The 19,097-nt window shown below is 49.1% G+C and overlaps 2 pseudogenes; both read right to left on the bottom strand.

The window, feature by feature from the left end:
- Window positions 1-3,567: 3,567 nt before the first annotated feature.
- On the bottom strand, window positions 3,568-10,842 carry LOC147665036 (28S ribosomal RNA; annotated as a pseudogene).
- A 347-nt stretch (window positions 10,843-11,189) lies between these two features.
- On the bottom strand, window positions 11,190-11,313 carry LOC147665035 (5.8S ribosomal RNA; annotated as a pseudogene; the record flags this gene model as incomplete).
- Window positions 11,314-19,097: the final 7,784 nt, after the last annotated feature.

Genomic DNA, 19,097 nt, shown 5'->3' with positions numbered 1-19,097 from the left:
CTCAGATAACCCCTGCTCACCCCCTTGGTAGCTTGGCAGAGCAGACAGGCTTATCTAAGCATTTATGACCATATACAGTAATAAAGTGAATACATTCAAATGGACACTACACAGTGGTATTATAAAAATACGGATGTTTATATAAGGCTTAGCACAAGACCAAATAACGACAAAAATATACCACAATCTTAATAAATACTCTTGGAAGGAAAAATAATAGTTCAAGCGAAGTTTCTTCCTAGTAAACAGTCTTTAGCAACAAAAGCAACTCTTCTTCTTTAAAACACAGTTCTTGGCAACAAGGTAACCCCCGCAGGAGTCACACGCCGTCGAAGCAAAGTTATTCCAAAGGTTCGGTGTCGACCGCGAGGAGCGCTACGTCGAGCTCGAAGTCGAGACAGACCCCTCCAACACAGTACCTTTGAAAATGAAGCGCACGATGATCCTCGGTGTCAAGAGGTGTCGGACTGGAGCAGCGCTCATGGTAGCGAAGCAGGATACAGCGGCGGCGTTGATGTCGTCGTTGCAAGAGTGAGCAGCGCTCACGGCTTCGAGAGGGCTTCGTTGTCGAGGCGATCGGTAGCAGCGTCGCTACTGGCGTCGATCGGGCCTGACGGCCGGCGTCGAAGGTGCGGGACACTGGAGCTTCACTCACGATGTCGAGCTGGATTCAGTTGCGTCCGTCGACGTCGAGATTGCTGGTTTCTTTGGAGGTGCTGGACTTCCACGTTCCAGCAACAGGCATTTTTAGCAGATGGTGAAGTCCTTTAGCCCTGTGACTTCAACAGGAGGCTGGCACTCTTCCAGCCCTTGGAGATTTTCTCGGCAAAGTTCGAGAGTACACACTCAGTTCCTCTCTCCTTGTTCATTGGCAAAAATAAAGAAGCAATGCAGGATTCCCCCCAGCAAACAGCACACTAGCAGAAGGGGTAGGCAAGTCATTGGATCAGCAGGCTTCTTGTCATTGGTACAGGTTTCCTTGTCAGAAGTGATCTAAGTTCTTTTCTTCAGGGGTCCTTCTCTTATACCCCTTTTCAGCTTTGATCCCTTTGTCTGTGCCGGGAGATTTCCCCCATCCTGGGTTTGTTGTGGGTGTTGCCAGGCCAAGGCACCTGGCCTATTCACTGAGCGGGGCAGAGTCTTCAGCCGCCCAGCAGGAGGCGGGGCCAGTATTTTCACTGGCAGGTACAGGGCCATCCATCGCCCGGCAGGAGGTAGGGCCAGTATTGTGTTAGGCAGAGCAGGCTATCAGGAACTACTCTCCCCTCACTCAAAGTGCAAATGTCTCATTCGCCCCATACTGACTCATTCAGACCTCTGGAGCCACCCAGCTCCTGTCACGCACACCAAACCAACAGAGACCGGTAGACAGTTAGACAAGGAACTAGCCACTTTCTAAAAGGGATAGTTCCAAACACAGAATCTAAAAACCATCCACCCTACAGGATGCATTAATAAATTCTGAGTTCAGGGATACCAAACTCGACATTGTACTATGCTCTCCGAGCCCGCTAGGATTATATTGTGTAATAATTCCGTCAGCCCATTCTAACTCTATGGAGAGCAGGTAGCCTTACAATAGTGAAAAACGAAGATGGCTGTAATTTACTATTAGGACATGTCACACACATCAGGGCTTGTCCTACCTTATCCTTACAATGCACCCTGCCCTCTGGCCTACCATAGGGGTGACTGATATGAAGTTAAAGGAAGGCTGGGGGACTGGCAAGTAGGTTCACTTGCGCAGTCCGCATGACAGTACCAGACTGCACGCAGGTTCTGCAATGGCAGACCTTAGACATACTTTTACCAGGCCGCTTCTGTGGGTGGCTCAATCAGTGCTGCAAGCCCACTAGCAGGATTTGTATTTACACGCCCTGGCACTCCGAGTGCACGCTACTAGGGACTGACAGTAAACCAAATAAGCCAAACATGTAATCCAATCAATGCATACATTTAACATCGGGAGCACTTGCACTGTGGCACTGATCAGCAGCGGCACGGTGCCCAAAGCAATATTCCAGCAAAAACATCGTAAACAGAGGAGGCAAACAGATAAAATGGAGGAGAGACTCATGCCAATGATGCCAGGTCTAACAGCCAGCCACCCCTGCTCCTCGGCCCAGTCTCTGTTTCTGAATGCAGCCAGTCCGGGGAGAGCCTCCTCGGGCCCCAGTGGATGCAGCACGAGCCTCGGGCCCGGTCCCAGCTTCCGTACCCTAGCCAGGCTGGGGAGAGCCTCCCCGGGCCCCAGTGGATCCCCGTCCCCAGTGCCCGGACCCTTGGCTGGCTCGCAGGATGGGGGGCTCCTCCCGTACCCAGGGGCCCACCGCACGCAGCACGAGCCCCGGGCCCGGTCCCAGTTTCCGAACCTAGCCAGGCCGGGGAGAGCCTCCCTGAGCCCCAGTGGACCCCCGTCCCCAGCACCCGGACCCTCGGCTGGCTTGCAGGATGGAGGCCTCCTGCACCTCAGGGCCCACCGGACGCAGCACGAGCCCCGGGCCCGGTCCCAGCTTCTGAAACCAAGCCAGGCTGGGGAGAGTCTCTCCGGGCCCCGGTGGACCCCCGTCACCAGCACCCGGACCTTCAGCTGGCTCCTAGGACAGGGGGATCCCGCAGCCTGGGACCCTGGAACCAGGCCTGGTCCTAGCTTCCAAAGCCTAGCCAGGCTGGGGAGAGCCATCCTGTGCCCCGGAAGACCCCCATCACATCACACGGACCCTCAGCTGGCTTCCAGGATGGGGGGCTCCCGCAGCCTGGGACGCAGCGCGAGCCCCGGTCCCGGTCCTAGCTTCTGAACCCTAGCCAGGCTGGGGAGAACCTCCCCGGGCCCCAGTGGACCCCCGTCACCAGCGCCCAGACCCTTGGCTGGCTTTCAGGACGGGGGCTCCCGCAGCCTGGGACCCTGGGATGCAGCTCGATCCCCTTGTAGTGGGGGCTTACAGAACTTTGGGGAGGGGCAAAAGTTAAAGTTAGCCCAACCACCAGCCCGCATGGCCATCTGGTCACTCAGCCCGGAGGGCTATCCGGTCACCCAGCCCACAGGGCCATCTGGTCGCCCTGCCCGCAGGCCAACTGGTCGCCCCGCCCGTAGGGCCATCTAGTCGCCCGCCCTGCAGGGCCATTTGGTTATGCAGCCAGGCAACCAGATGGCTCGGGACCGCCCAGTGCCCAGGTAGCCTGGGAGGGTGCCGTACACAGTCACCCTTGCAGTCCAGCGAGGTTCACTGGGCGCACTGAGGCAGCCACTCGGGAGGCTCCTTCCCCTGGCTGGCTGCTGCTTGCCCCCCTGCCTGACTTACCCGGGAGCAGCGGGAAGGGAAGGCCCAGTCGGCCCAGGCCATCTGGTCACCCTGCCGACCCGCAAGGGATGATGGCCCCCATCGCCGCACCACGGTGAGGCAGGGACAGGAGGGGGAGGCCCCTGTGCCGGAGGGCATGTGGTGGAGGCGGCCTCCCACAGGCCCACGTTACCCCCTCCGCGTTCCTCTCACCGGCCCCGCGGTAGAGGGACCCACCCCTGGGTGTGGTGGAGGAGGGCGTCCGCAGGCACCCACGCACGGAGAGACAAAAGCTTGGCTCAGAGGATGACGTTCAATAGATCGCAGCGAGCTAGCTGCTATGCTACTTACGAAACCCTGACAACAACTGATGACAACAAATGATTTAGCACCGGGTGCCCCACAAACATGCGTTGCACTAAGGGCAATGGAGGCGGCCCCCTTCCGTCCACGCTCTACGCACCCCCCCCCCCTCCCCCGAGAAAGGCAGGCTATTCCAGGCCAACCGAGGCTCCGTGGCACTGTGGTATCGTTACTGTTCAGGGGGCATTCTAAATTAGAAGCGTTCAGTCATAATCCCACAGATGGTAGCTTCACCTGCGGTTCCTCTTGTACTGAGCAGGATTAGTATTGAAACAACACATCATCAGAAGGGTAAAACTAACCTGTCTCACGACGGTCTAAACCCAGCTCACGTTCCCTATTGGTGGGTGAACAATCCAACGCTTGTTGAATTCTGCTTCACAATGATAGGAAGAGCCGACATCAAAGGATCAAAAAGCGACGTAGCTATGAACGCTTGGCTGCCACAAGCCAGTTATCCCTGTGGTAACTTTTCTGACACCTCCTGCTTGAAACCAAAAAAGTCAGAAGGATCGTAATGCCCAGCTTTCACGGTCTGTATTTATACTGAAAATCGAGATCAAGCGAGCTTTTGCCCTTCTGCTCTGCGGCAGGTTTCTGTCCTCCCTGAGCTTGCCTTAGGAAACCTGCATTATCGTTTGACAGGTGTACCGCCCTAGTCAAACTCCCCACCTGCCACTGTCCTCGGAGCAGGTCGTGCTCGGCAGGCACCGGGCGCTTGGAGCCAGAAGCGAGAGCCCCACGGGGCTCGCCCTCCCGCCTCACTGGGTAAGTGAAAAAACAATAAGAGTAGTGGTATATTACCGGCGGCGCGAAAGCCTCCCACTTATCCTACACCTCTCATTATTATTATTATTAGTGTATTTTATAAAGCACGCAGCTACCCCAATGGGGTGTCCCTGTGCTGATTGAGTAAAAACCGTCGTCCAAGGCAAAGGCCTAGAGGCAGAATAGGAAAGTTTTTAAGGATCGGCGGAATTCAGGTTCTGATTTACTCATTCGAAGATTCAGAGGCAGCTTATTCCATCTTTGGGTAGAGCATACCTCAAAGATTTTGCCCCCCGATTGAGCTTTTTTAAATCGGGGAGTAGCCAGAAGCAGTTTGGAATTAGATCGAAGAGCTCTCGACTTGCTGTAAGGGCAAAGAATAGATCTCAAATGGGCTGGGCCTTTGCCTTTTGTTGTCCGGTAGGCCAGCGTCATTGCTTTAAAATCAATTCGTTTAGGCACGGGAAGCCAGTGCAATTCCCGAAGATAGGGAGAGATGTGCTGCCTGCGGGGAAGACCACCGATCAGGCGCGCCGCGGCATTTTGTACCATCTGTAATTTTTGGCACAGGCCTGCTGATAGGCCTAAATATAGTCCGTTAGCATAATCCTGATGCGAGATTATAAGCGCATGCGCTACCGTTTTTCGGTTTGGACAGGGTAGGTAGTTTATAAGTTTTTTTAGAATTCTAATCTTAGAAAAACATGCTGCAGATACTGTTTGGACCTGACTTCCGAAAGATAACTGGGAGTCCCATCGGACCCCCAGGTTTCTGACCGATTCTTTCGGGATAGGAGCCTGGCTCAGGTCCTCCGGCCACCAGAGATTGGAATTTAATGGGGATGGTTGGTTGAAAAAGAGCACCTCAGTTTTATTTGCATTCAATATGAGGAAATTAAGGTCCATCCATTTGGCGATGTTACTTAGGCAAGTTTTCAGAGGGTCAAAAGTGAGGGGGTTGGCTCATCAAAGGTAAAGAGCAGCTGAATGTCATCGGCATAAGATGTTGTTTTAATGCCCGAGAAGAAATCATTTCAGCTAGAGGGGTAAAGTACACATTAAATAGGAGGGGGCTTAATGAGGAGCCCTGAGGCACACCCCATTTAAGTGGCCTGACTGAGGAAGTAAAGGGAGGGGTATGGACCTGTTTCTTTCGGTCCGATAGGAACAAGCCTATCCAGTTGAGGATAGGTGCTCAGTCTGTTCAGCAGGATGGGATGAGAGACGGTGTCGAATGCTGCAGATAAATCCAGCAGCACCAACACCGCCCTCGAACCCCGGTCACGTGTCCAGCCCACAGAGTCCGCCATTTCTATTAAGGCTGACTCTGTGCTGTAACCTGGATGAAAGCCATGTTGTGAGTCGTGGAAGAGAGCATGGTTCTCAATAAAGCTAGCGATTTGCTGGTGAGCTAGTCTTTCCAAAATCTTGGCTGGAGCTGGAAGGAGAGAAATTGGCCTATAGTTCATCAGGTTCTCTGGATCAGCATTGGCTTTCTTTAGGATCGGGACAAGGTATGCATGTTTCCATGAATCCGGATAAATGCCAGAGCTCAGGGAGGCATTCCATATGGGATTGAGAAGGGGGTTCAAAAAGACTGCTAAAGCTTTGTATTGTTTTGCTGGCCAGGGATCCCTAGGGGATCCTGACTTGCATCTGAGTAATTCCCTCAGGGAGGTATCTTCAGATATTTCCGAGAATTCAGAGAATTCAGAATTCAGTAAAAACTGGACCTGAGGAGTTGTGATCCATCTGTAACTCCTTAGTGCCAGGACTGTCCCTGGGTAGAAAAGAAGCATATATGAGGGCGATTTTCTCCTAAAAAAATTCGGAAAGCTGAGTACAGAGTGTTTGAGAAACTGGCTGGTGTCGATTCAGAGCTTGGGGGTCAGTAAACGATCTTACAATTGAAAAAATTTCTCTGGGGGCATTGCTGGCCTTATCAATTTTTTTCAGGTAGAAAGCTTCTTTTTTGCTTTATTATCAGCTTCCGATACTCTTTCAGGGCAGTATGATACTCAGGTTTACTTTCTGTTGAGTATCCTAGTCTCCAGCGCCTCTCCAGAACTTTACAGGCAGATGTTTTCTGTCTCAGTTCGTGCGAGTAGCAGGGGGCTGCGGGTGAGGACCTGAATGTTTTAATTGGCCTAAGAGGGGCCAGCGACTCGATTGCCTCACCCAACCAGTCATTACGGTTGGAGATGCTCGAGTCCAGGTCAGAGGCGAGAGGAGGACGAGCATCTTTTAAGTGCTCTTGAAGTGCTCATGTCTCTTCACATTGCCAGACTAGAGTCAAGCTCAACAGGCCTTCTTTCCCTGCTGATCCTGCCCCCGTTCCCTTGGCTGTGGTTTTGCTAGATAGTAGGTAGGGACAGTGGGAATCGCGTTCATCCATTCATGCGCGTCACTAATTAGATGATGAGACATTTTTCTATTTCTGTACCTCCTCGCAGTGGCTCATTCTGGGTTATTATGCTGCCCATCAGCGTCAATTCGGTTTTGCTTCCAACAATACAATATTCTTTCACTACTGAGTACAGCCACACTGAACGCTGTCCTCACTGGAACTGTGATCAGAGATAGTACACCCTGCAGTACTATTCCAACAATTTATAATTGTCTACGAACAGTCCTGAGAAATTAAAATATGATTAGCAGGACATCAATAATCAATATGTGATAAATATGTGTATGAGATTATTTGAGATCTATTCATCATTCAAGACATTTCAATAAGTATGATGTACACAACTATATTTAAATTGTTATAAGCACACATTTATAAAAATACACATCTACAAATTGCACATCTAACTAGAAAAAGCACATCTATAAAATTCACATCTATACTAAATCTTGTGTCAACTATAAACCTATATGTTAAAACAATATGCTTTAAAAGGGTGACATGTGTGCTGCAAGAAAGTGTACATCTCAGTATAAGCTTGATACTCAATTGTCCATGAATACTTGGCACATTTTAAGAGTGTCCATTAAAGTAGTCAGGGAAACATTTTTCTTGAATGGGAATGACATTTGCAGACCTAAATCATCAAGAACAACATCATTACATTGAGGCCAAATACCACGACATCCAATGATAAAGCCATGAAATTTTAGTGTTGCATTTTGTGAGATCTTTGATTTGCTGTGACAGATCCTGATAGTATTTCACTTTACTCTCACACGCTAATTCAAGGGAATTCTGTGAGTTTTCATAACGAATTGAAACATCAATCACTACAGCTGTACCTTTTTTGGTAAACACTACATCTGGTTTTTGTAGTTCTCCTTGATTATTCGTAACATGAGGTTCCCTATATGCCATCCAACCACACCTTTTTGCTCTATCAATGAGCAATTCCAGAATTTTGTTATGTCTTTTTATCCTAATGTCCTTAGTTTTAGTACATGCGCCTGAAATATGAGAAATTGTTTCGCAAACATCATTACAATACCTACATGTAGCAAATTTACGGTTCCTTCCCCTATTGATGGTTTCTCTAGTATATAAAACATTTGCTCTTAACATCAGCGCAGCTATGTACTGTTTTCTTTCATTTTGTTATGCTTGCTGATCCAGAAGTTTGAGGTTGGATTACTTGCTAAGTATCATAGTTACTCCCACCGTTTACCCGCGCTTCATTGAATTTCTTCACTTTGACTTTCAGAGCACTGGGCAGAAATCACATTGCGTCAACACCCGCCTCGGGCCTTCACGATGCTTTGTTTTAATTAAACAGTCGTATTCCCCTGGTCGCGCAAGTTCTAAGTCAGCTGCTAGGCGCCAGCCGAGGCAGAATGCCGGACCCGTGCCTCCTGGGAGGGGGCACGGGGAGAGGCGACCACCGCAGCTGGGGCGATCCAGAGTCGCCACCGCCCCAGAGGGAGGCGCCTCGTCCAGCCGCGGCGCGCGCCCAGTCCCGCTTCACTCTCTAGCCTGACTGACCCGGCCCTGAGAGCCAATCCTTATCCCAAAGTTTCGGATCTGACTTGCCGACTTCTCTTACCTACATTGTTCCAACATGCCAGAGGCTGTTCACCTTGAAGACCTGCTGCGAATATGGGTACGGCCCGGCGCGAGATTTACACCATCTCCCCCGGATTTTCAAGGACCAGCGCAGCGAGAGCTCACCGGACGCCGCCGGAACCGCAGTGCTTTCCAAGGCTCGGGCCTCTCTCTCAGGGCGAACCCATTCCAGGGCGCCCTGCCCTTCACAAAGAAAAGAGAACTCTCCCTGGGGCTCACCGGCTTCTCCGGGATCGTTTGCGTTACCGCACTGCACGCCGCGAGGGCACCCGCCTCCGCCACTCCGGGTTTGGGGATCTGAACCCGACTCCCTTTTGAACGGCTGAGGGCAACAGAGGCCATCACACGTCCCTTCCGAACGGCGCTTGTCCATCTCTTAGGACCGACTGACCCATGTTCAACTGCTGTTCACATGGAACGCTTCTCCACTTCGGCCTTCAAAGTTCTCGTTTGAATATTTGCTACTACCACCAAGATCTGCACCAGCGGTGGCTCCACCCGGGCCCTCACCCCGGGCTTCCGTGTTCACCACAGCAGCCCTCCTACTCATCGCGGCTTAGCCCCCGCGGCTCTCAGCACCGGCGACGGCCGGTTATGGGCCCAACGCTCCAGCACCATCCATTTTAAGGGCTAGTTGATTCGGTTGGTGAGTTGTTACACACTCCTTAGCAGATTCCAACTTCCATGGCCATCGTCCTGCTGTCTATATCAACCAACACCTTTTCTGGGGTCTGATGAGCGTCGGCATCTGGCGCCTTAACCAGGCGTTCGGTTCATCCCGCAGCACCAGTTCTGCTTACCAAAAGTGGCCCACTAGGCACTCACATTCTATGTCCAGCTCCACACCAGCGAGCAAGGCTTCTTACCCTTTTAAAGTTTGAGAATAGGTTGAGATCGTTTCAGCCCCAAGACCTCTAATCATTCTCTTTAACAGATAAAACTGGGGCTCCGAGCGCCAGCTATCCTGAGGGAAACTTGGGAGGGAAACAGCTACTAAATGGTTTGATTTGTCTTTTGCCCCTATACCCAGGTTGGATGACCGATTTGCACCTCAGGACCGCTACAGACCACCACCAGAGTTTCCTCTGGCTTCGCCCTACCCAGGCATAGTTCACCATCTTTTGTGTCCTATCACACACGCTCATGCTCCACCTCGCCGACAGAGCGGGCGAGACGTGCCGGTGGTGCGCCCACGCTACAGACCTCCACCAGAGTTTCGTCTGGCTTTGCCCTACCCAGGCATAGTTCACCATATTTTGTGTCCTATCACACACGCTCATGGTCCACCTCGCCGACAGAGCGGGCGAGACGGGCCGGTGGTGCGCCCACCGTTGGAAGCGCGGCGGGATGCCACCTCAGCCGGCGTGCGCCGGCCCTCACCTTCATTGCGCCACAGGGTTTCGCTCGGCCCTCTGACTCACGCACGTGTTGGACTCCTTGGTCTGTGTTTCAAGACGGGTCGGGTGGGTAACCAACATCACCGCAGACCCCTGGCGTGGCCTTCTCCGCCCGATGGACGATGCGGTCGGGGCACACTGAGAACAGTCCGCCCCAGTCGACAGTCGCGCTGGGAGCAGGGGCCCGTCGCCCTTCAGCCGCCCGGCACGCCCAGAGGGGTGCCCAGGAGAGGGCGCGGAGGCAGTCAAATCTCCCTCGGCCCCACGGACATGGCGGAGCTGCTGCCAGGGGGGCTGTAACACCGTCCTCCGGAGCGGAGGGCCACCTGCCACCCGAAGCCTTCCCAGCCGACCCGGAGCCGGTCGCGGCACACCACCACGGAGGAAATGCAACCTGCGGGGCCGGGTAGGACCCGGGCGCTGGTCCCGCGGAGGGAATCTGGAACTCCCGGGCCACCGACCTTCCTGCCATTTTGAATCCTCCGGGCAGACTGCACGGACCCCACTTGTTTACCTCTTGAACTCTCTCTTCAAAGGTCTTTTCAAATTTCCCTTATGGTATTGGCTATCGGTCTCGTGCCCGTATTTAGCCTTATATCGAGTTTTGGTCTGCATTCCCAAGCAACCCGACTCCGAGAAGACCCGATACCGGCGCGCCGGGGGCTGCTACAGGCCTAACACCATCCGCAGAGTGGGCCTCGATCACACTTGTGCCCCCTGAGCGGCACCGGGGAGTCGTCTTCTGTTGGCCACATGTCGGCCGGGGGCTGCTACCGGCCTAACACCATCCGCAGAGTGAGCCTCGATCACACTTGGGCCACCTGAGCGGCGCCGGGGAGTCGTCTTCTGTTGGCCATTTTCCCGCGCCCGTCGCCGGGTGGGGATCTGACGCCGGGCTCTTCCCTCTTCACTCGCCGTTACTGGGGGAATCCTGGTTAGTTTCTTTTCCTCCGCTTAGTAATATGCTTAAATTCTGCAGGTCGCCACGTCTGATCTGAGGTCATAGTCGGAAGAATACCGCTGGAGCGTCGAAGGCGGTTGCTGGGGCAGGCCAGGCCACTGCCGGAGCAGGGGCCTGGCATCCCGGCAGCGCCTGCCCTCTTTCCCCGGATCGGATCTGGAAGGGGATTTGCCCTTCTCAAGAAGCCGACCGCGAAGCTGGGCACCCGAGGCGCGTGCACGTGGGCAGTCAGTGGGACACCACTGACAGCCACCCGCAGCATGCAGGCAGGCACCCCGGGATGGGCCTGTGACAGACCGGTCGCCAGAACCCTTTCTCGGAGACCAGGCGAGCCGGCGGCATACCTCCATGGCATACCTCCATGGCCCCAGCCGCGTTTGAGGATCGAGCGACCCTCAGACAGGCATAACCCCGTTCGAAGTGTCGATAATGTGTCCTGAAATTCACACTAATTCTTGCAGCTAGCTGCGTTCTTCGTCGAACCGTGAGCCGAGTGATCCACCGCCAAGAGTCACAGGCAACTTTTTGAAAACGATCAACCACCTGCGGGCACAGGAGAAGCGGGAGGAAGGCAACCCCGTCCATCCGCGGGCAGGACAGCCCGGGCACCCCGTTCAAGGCTTCCTCTCTGGGAGTCGGACTGCACCGTTGGGAAAAAAAACATTGCCAGGCGTTCAGCTTGGGAGTCCCCCCACCCGCCCACGGGCAAGGTAGGGGGCTCCCAGTGTGACGGGAGCAAGCGGCCCCGTGGCCGCCGGTCCCTCCAAGGGTAAACAGGAAGAACCACATGAGTCTTCAAACCCCTCGGCCCGGCCGCACAAGACCGGGTCGAACCGGGTACCTGGCACCGAGGGAGGGTTGCTCCACCTGCACGTCAGCCATCAGTCGCCATGCAGCCCCAAGCCGTGCCGGTGGCCTGGGCAAAGGGTAGGGTGGGCTGGCGATCAGCCCACCCTACCCTTTGCCCAGGTCGGAGGAGCTGAAAGGGAAGAGCCAGGCGGCTCCCCATCCTGCACGGCTCCCACCACAGGTACTCACCCCTTCTCTTCCAGGCCGCACCGCCGCATGAGAAGGGCCGCTCCTCGGTCACCTGGAACCCGGACAGGCCGGGACTTGGATGCGGGAGGGCCCAGCCCGCACCAGGGCCTTTCGAGGGAGGGGTGGTACCAGCCTGAGGATTTACTGCCATTTGGTTTCCCCCCACCTGAGGGGGGGATCGTGCCGGGTGAACTTGGTTTCCGTCACAGAGAGGGGCAGGGGACAGGGGCCACCCCCATCCCCGGTCTCCCGTGCGTCAGTCAGGCCCGCCCTGGGGGGGGAAGAGGCCCGACCAAAGTCCCGGTCCTCACCTCAGCGCCCCAGGGACGTGCGATCGGCCAGAGGTTATCTAGAGTCGCCAAAGCGGCCGGGCGGCCCCGGATTAGTCTTGGTATGATAAATGCACGCATCCCAGGAGGTCAGCGCTCGTCAACATGTATTAGCTCTAGAATTACCACAGTTATCCAAGTAACAGATAGAGCGATCAAAGGAACCATAACTGATTTAATGAGCCATTCGCAGTTTCACTGTACTGGCCGTGTGTACTTACACATGCATGGCTTAATCTTTGAGACAAGCATATGCTACTGGCAGGATCAACCAGGTAGCCGCACCTGATGACTGGGTGGGAGCCGTATGCCCATCTCTCCGATCGGCAACCTTCACACACCCCTCAATCTCTTGGGAGCCTGCCAGGGGAAGGTGCCCAATCGCTGGGGCGGGAGGGGTCGCTGGAGGGGTGTGGAGAGGTGCGGTTGCATGGGCACCGGCATGCCCAGCCATCTCCCCCGGGAGGGAGAGGCAGGCAAAGGCGCAGCCTGAGTGAAGAGGTAGGGGTGCCGGAGCCTGGCGGCAGCGGCATTCCTTTGAACGGACGTTCTGAGCTGCTGTGGAAATGTGCTGTAGTTATCAACAAAACAAAATGCCAGTACTGCTCAATGAGTTCAAATGATTTCTGCAAGACAATGAACACAACACTGTCCTGCAAAGACTAGCCATTCAGTCTGAAATAAATCTTGAAACCAATTTATTTATTCAAGTTTTTTTGGACACTTTTTTGGAATTCAAATATGATTAACAATAAGTTATAATCTCACAATGATATTTACAAGGGGAGCTCCTATTTACAACTTGTATATGCAAATATGTACAAGACAAAGGTGTAAAAGAAAAAAGATTTGTGGGTGAAAGAAAGCCACAAGCATTCGTTTTAGATTCATCCACTACCAATCTGTGTCACATTCATACCAAACATATATAGTGCAATGGAGAAACAAAGAAAAGAAAAGAAGTTTGTGTGTGTACGTGTCCCTTAACTAGTTATTTATATCTTTTGAGTCAGGTGGGGGCACCTACTATATAGTCAATCAGTCACAAATATTATTTAGTACATAAAAAAAGCCATCATAATTTATTCAAAATTAAACAAAACATCCATGAAGGTATGATTGGCCTAATAGAACAAACAAACAAACAAGGGGTCGACGCGTTTCAAATCCCCCAAATTGCGGGGATTATCCTCAGGACCACAGATGGAATTAATCTGAAAAAACAAGAATAACCATTCTTACTACCAAGCACAAACTAAGCGGTCTTCAAACTTAATATTCAGTCTTTCCCAACACTCACAATGATACAACTGTACCAGTCTGTCTTCAAGTTATCTGTGTTGGTTCTGCGAAATTTGACAGAAAAGAGGTAATCAATGAAAAAATGCACTCTTTCTGGGCATCTTGAGTCAACAGGGGGGAGGCCAAAATTACATGGAACTCCCTTTTTGAAGATGGTCAAGATCTTATATCTCTTATCGTTTTATATTCCATAGATTGAAGAACCAGCTGGAAATGTAGCTGTAAACATGTTTTAATATCCATATATGTGAGACTTTATGTTCCGGTAAACACATGTTGAATATTTACCTTAGTTGTTCTCTTAATGTCACAAAGTTAGGAATCTGGAGAAAAAAGAACAGCAACTGGTATAAAATTCGTATTTTTATCACTGTGGAACCGATATTCATTTTATTGTAGCGGGAATTCCGTTCTCCTACAGAACTGTGCATAGATATTCGGAACCTCAGTGAATTAGGGTGCCCCGAAACTCACCTCAGTACCCAAAATCCTCTTACCAAGCTAGCTACAGTGTCTCATTGGTCAGTATGACTTCCCAATGATTAGACAGACCAGAACATGAACTTAGAATACCTCTGGTATCGTGGAACACATGAACACTCTTTCGTTATGCAATCATTTCAAACCAGAACGTGGAGTAAAAGAGGACACGTACATATTTGAAATATTTATTTACTAATGCAAGGTTCTCAAACACAGTATCTTAGATAGTACAAGCAAACATATTATCACAAGCAAAGTTATCAGCATAGTTAATAGTCCATAAAATGCGAAAGGTGACAGCATGCTAATAATATGCTGAAATGAATAGGAGTTAGCAACACCTAATTCTCACCCTCCCTAACAAGCATAGAATATTATTATCTATCAAGGTCTCATTGGGTTTTAGCAGGGCGGGCCCATACCTCAAAATCTCAGTGGCAGAGGATCACATCATCTTCCACCAGCTCTCTGCATGCGAAGCACCATCAAGTGTGTTACGTGTGCTCTCAGCAAAGCAATATAAAACGCGCGTAAAGCCAGATCTTGGCAGCAGCTGCATTCATGTTATGTCTAGAAAGGTGCGAAGATCAGACCTTACAACAACACTGTGTCGAGTTATCCTGGGAAACTTCAGAACTCACTGTGCAGACATATTTTACCAAACAAAGCTGATATCAGAGCAATAACATATTATTCTCATGTAAATCACACCACTCTTCTAGGTTGAAAGCTAAAATAACAATTATGTGTTGTGTGCAAAAGCAGCTAAAGGAAAAATGGCGTTTAAACACTTTAATAAGCTCATGCTAACTTAACACGGTATATTGGTAAGCAGTATCTATATGACACCCCCCCAATGATCCGAGCACGGACAAAATAAAGAATGTAGCCATGTAGCTGGAATTTCTAAGACCAGAATAGGGCACTTCATGAAAACAGAGTTCAATAATAACTAGTCAGGTAAATTTGTAAAAAATTTGCAAAAAAGTAAAAGTTTAGTATTACTCAAGTCTTTTACTAAGTGTTAATGGGGAAAGTAGGAGTCGATTATAGATGAAAAATAGAGTTTGAATAGTGTTTGCAGCCCTAGATGATTTTCGTAATTTAACCCATAGCCTATCCCAAAGATCTATAGGCCATGAAAGGCCCATGTCAACTTCCCATGCCTCCTCTACCCTTGTCCTGCCCTATCTCACGCTTGTTGGTCCTGCTCAACCCCTCAGGCGGATTTATTACACATGCTTTTTAAATGCAATCTGGTTCACCGGTTTTGGGTTCAGGTTTGGTCTCAAATTAATAAAATCTTCTCCACTGCACATCCGTTTCATATATCACATATTTTTTTAGGTAGTATTTCACCTATCTGGAACCCTCACAATTTCGATATAAAAATAATGGACTTACTTCTTGCAGTAGCTTTTCAGCAAATTACCAAAGCTTGGAAAGACTCCACTAAACTCTCTTATCAGGCTTGGTGGTATGCTGTGTGCTATAATCATAGATTAGATACAACATATGTTTATCCACCTGTTTTAGCCCCAAAACGAAAGCAGTTATGGGATCCGGTTACTTCATTTTTTGATTCTTGTGCCCTTCGCTCTCTGCCTAAATCTCCCTTTCAACAAGAAGTTGCTAAACCTCCTTGAGTTCCTTTTCTTATATTGTCTTTTTTTTCTCTTTTTCATAATATTCACAAAATTGCTATGTTGTTTAGTATTATATTTCATAGTATTGTATTACTCTTTATCTCCTAGCTGGTATTTTTCTTTTCTTTTATCCTTTTGTATTTATTTCATATGAACTGTTTTTTCTTATCTATTTTGGATTTTTGATTCTTGTTCTCATGTGTTTCATTTATTCTTTTTGTATCAATTATATGCATTCGTGTATTTAAAATGTTTATATGACTTTTTCAAAACTTTCAATAAAGCTTATTTTGAACTTTAGTATTACTCAAGTCAATAGGTCTGGGTGCGGAATTTTTTTTTTTTAAATATGAAGAGGCTATCATCCAAAGTCTTGAATGTTTTTTTAGGACAGGACTGAATACGCAAAATATGCAGCAACAGCCTCCAGCATGAAATCACTGTCATCATGCGAAAACAGTACAGCCATCCAATTCATTAGTGGGAAAGAACATACATGCTCCTCCAGCACAGGAGCCTCTAGCATCATCAGAGGACAACTCGTGGGTTCTCAATATAGCTCTGTGCCAAGAAGTCTTGCGCCGCTGCAAGTACGTTCCATTGACCCATTAGTCCATGCATCGCTGCCAAGGCCATAATCCTTTCGCCAGGACAAACCAACTTGTGAGTAACTACGGGACTCATCAGGTGATTAAAATCGATGTCAGGAGATACCATCCTGCAGAGACCCAAATCAAGGGCCCAGTCGAATTCGCAGCTCAGACAATGAAACACAGGCTGGACACATGTGAAATAGGAAAATCGAAAACATAATCCAAATGCCGTGCTTAAAGTCGCAAGCGGCAGTGTGCCATAGTATTCAAGCATCCGGTTGCGAAATAGTGCCAGGAGGTGCTGAGCGGCTTCTAACACATGAAGGGCATCCATTTTTAATAAAACAGAACATCACCAGAACGCCTGCAGCCAGCGCCAGCAAAACTGGAAACCCTCCAAGCAAGCTTGAAAAGATACTGTGAAAGAAAGCAGGGATGACCCCAACAATTTTCTCAAAAGAAGTCACAAGACCACTGCTAACTAATTTAAAAAAAATGTGGCAGGCCAGAAGTGGAGGAGGCATTAAAGATTTGATGTACCAGCTCGCTGAAATGCAATGGCAAATCAGTATTCAATAGCGCTTGCACCTCTGTGCGCGTGTTAGCTATGTGAAGGACGAATGTTTCACGAACCGAACTCAGGGCCACTTCTTTCTGAGACAAAGGGCTCTTATTCTACTCATACCATTGAACTCTGTTTTCAAGGTTGGGATACGCGGCCAGATGGAAACATCCGAATTCCCATGTGTAGGAGGATACAGGACGTTTTTGCAACACACCGCACGTTCTGATACAGTGACCACATAAGCGACACCTTTAATTAACCCACAACAGTCTTCGTTATTCAAAAGTAAAAAACTGCCATTTGCCAGTAATGTGAAAGTAGGAACGATTGCGGGAACTGGAGTGCCTTTTAAAACACAGGCTAAATTGGGCCGGTTCTGGTTAAAAGAACCGTGCAACTGGATGTGTCTACAAATTAATGAATGATACGTGGTTTCTGTGCATTCCTCCCCTTTAAGATAAACCTCTTTCCCGCCCTTTAAGCAACGGTATGTGAACGGAAGAGACCATGCCTCATGAAGAAATGAACTTCCCAGTGGTTCATATCTACCTATTGCGATATATCGCATACAGCTTGTGAATTTATGTAAAGCAAAAGGCAATGTAATTAACCAGTGGATAAGCCACGTCGCAGCAGTGGCTTCTGCCACAGAGAATGGTAAAGACTCTAATCTCTCAATGTGCAGCATAGAAAAAGATGCATCTCGCATCGACAGCATACGCTGCTTGTCAGTCAAATTAAAAGGGGCAAAGAGAGACGAAACGTTCATGTACAACCAAGGCACTCGCCCAGCCTTTAGCGTTTGCAGGGTCCATGCAAATTGCATAATAGAACGCAACTGATTCTGACCATGGTATAATACAGACACCTCATCTTGCACAATTTCAACTACAGAAGACACAATGTTATTCAACGTGTAAATACGTGAAGATAGCATGTTAATACTGTTATCCACAACTGCAAGTACTTTTTCTAAATTTGCTTGATCAGTGCTCTAAGGCGTGTAGCAGCCTCAATTTGTGAAGTCTTCCAGATTTCATTGTAAATTGCATATATCATTCTTTTAGATCTAGCACTAGCCGGGCCTTTCATAAAATCGTTTAAATCCACATCTTCAGTGAGCTTGGAGAGATGGAGTTTAACCGCAGCCAAGGTAGAATGTTTCAGCCAAGGCTGACATAATTTTCCTACAGAATAAGTGGTGACAGAATGGTCAGTATCAAAGCGGGGGTCAGGTCTGACATGTGTAAACCCCTCATCTAAACCCAAAAAACGGTGTTGGCATGAATCTGAACTTCTGTGCCACACCAGCCAACCATTTGGATCCAAACTGGAAATGTTAAATGAAGCATTTTGCATTAAGGTCTGTAATTCAGCAATGGAAAACTTTGTAACATTATTCCAACCGGAATATTCTTCTAAATTAGGGACAGTAGGTGTATTTAATTTTTTAGAAGTAGCCAATCCAAAGTATGTAGGCAGTGAAATGCTTGAATTCAAAAACAACATATGATTTGGGGAGAGACATGCTTGGTGCAAAGCCTCAATGCCTTGTACCTGCCAATTTTTAGAACCCCAAACTGATTTAAGGTCAATTGTTTCCTTCCATAGCTCGTAGCCTTCTACAGCCAATTCGTCTAGAAAGAACTTCGAATACAACAATTTGGTATCGGTAAGTCTAACCTTGGACATGGGCTTCTGTGTCATTTTAAAATAAAAAGACTCGGGATTGGACTGATTAAAGTCGGTAAAATAAGTGTACTTTTTCAAAAAAGTACTCGAACTGAGTATAAATTACAGTTTCCCTTCTGGAATTTGCTTTATGCAGATAATGGTTGCCAAAATGCTGGAAGCAAAATAATTCCCCATAATTAGCAGAATCTAAGTATAAATCTTCAGCATCAAAGGCAGCATAATATTTTAAATCAGAAAATAATGTTTCAACGGCCTGAACATCCCAATCATCAGAAGGTATGTTTTGCTTCACCACATCCCTCATGTTAACCCTTAGTACATTAGGTACATTAACCACTTCAGTAGGGCCATGTATTAACTGCATCCCACACAATCCCATCAAGAACAGGCCAAGCAGTGATGTTAACAAAATGCAAGTCTCTCTTCAGTCGATGTGCTGAATGTGATGAGGAAAGGGGGGCCAAAGTTCCATTAAGATGCCGAATGCATGATCTTTCCTCAACGTAGTGTCCATTGACAAGTCGAAAAAAGTAAAACACAAAACCAATTGACATAAAAAGGTATATGGAAAAAAGCACCAGCCAAATATATGTCCAAGGAGGGATCAAAAAATGTTTTTTAAATAACGTGGCATAAATTGCAATTC

This window comes from Lissotriton vulgaris, unplaced genomic scaffold (genome assembly GCF_964263255.1).
Source record: "Lissotriton vulgaris unplaced genomic scaffold, aLisVul1.2 SCAFFOLD_1749, whole genome shotgun sequence".
Classification (NCBI taxonomy): domain Eukaryota; kingdom Metazoa; phylum Chordata; class Amphibia; order Caudata; family Salamandridae; genus Lissotriton; species Lissotriton vulgaris.
The sequence above is the reverse complement of the archived record's forward strand: the minus strand, read 5'-3'. Positions and strand labels throughout refer to the sequence as shown.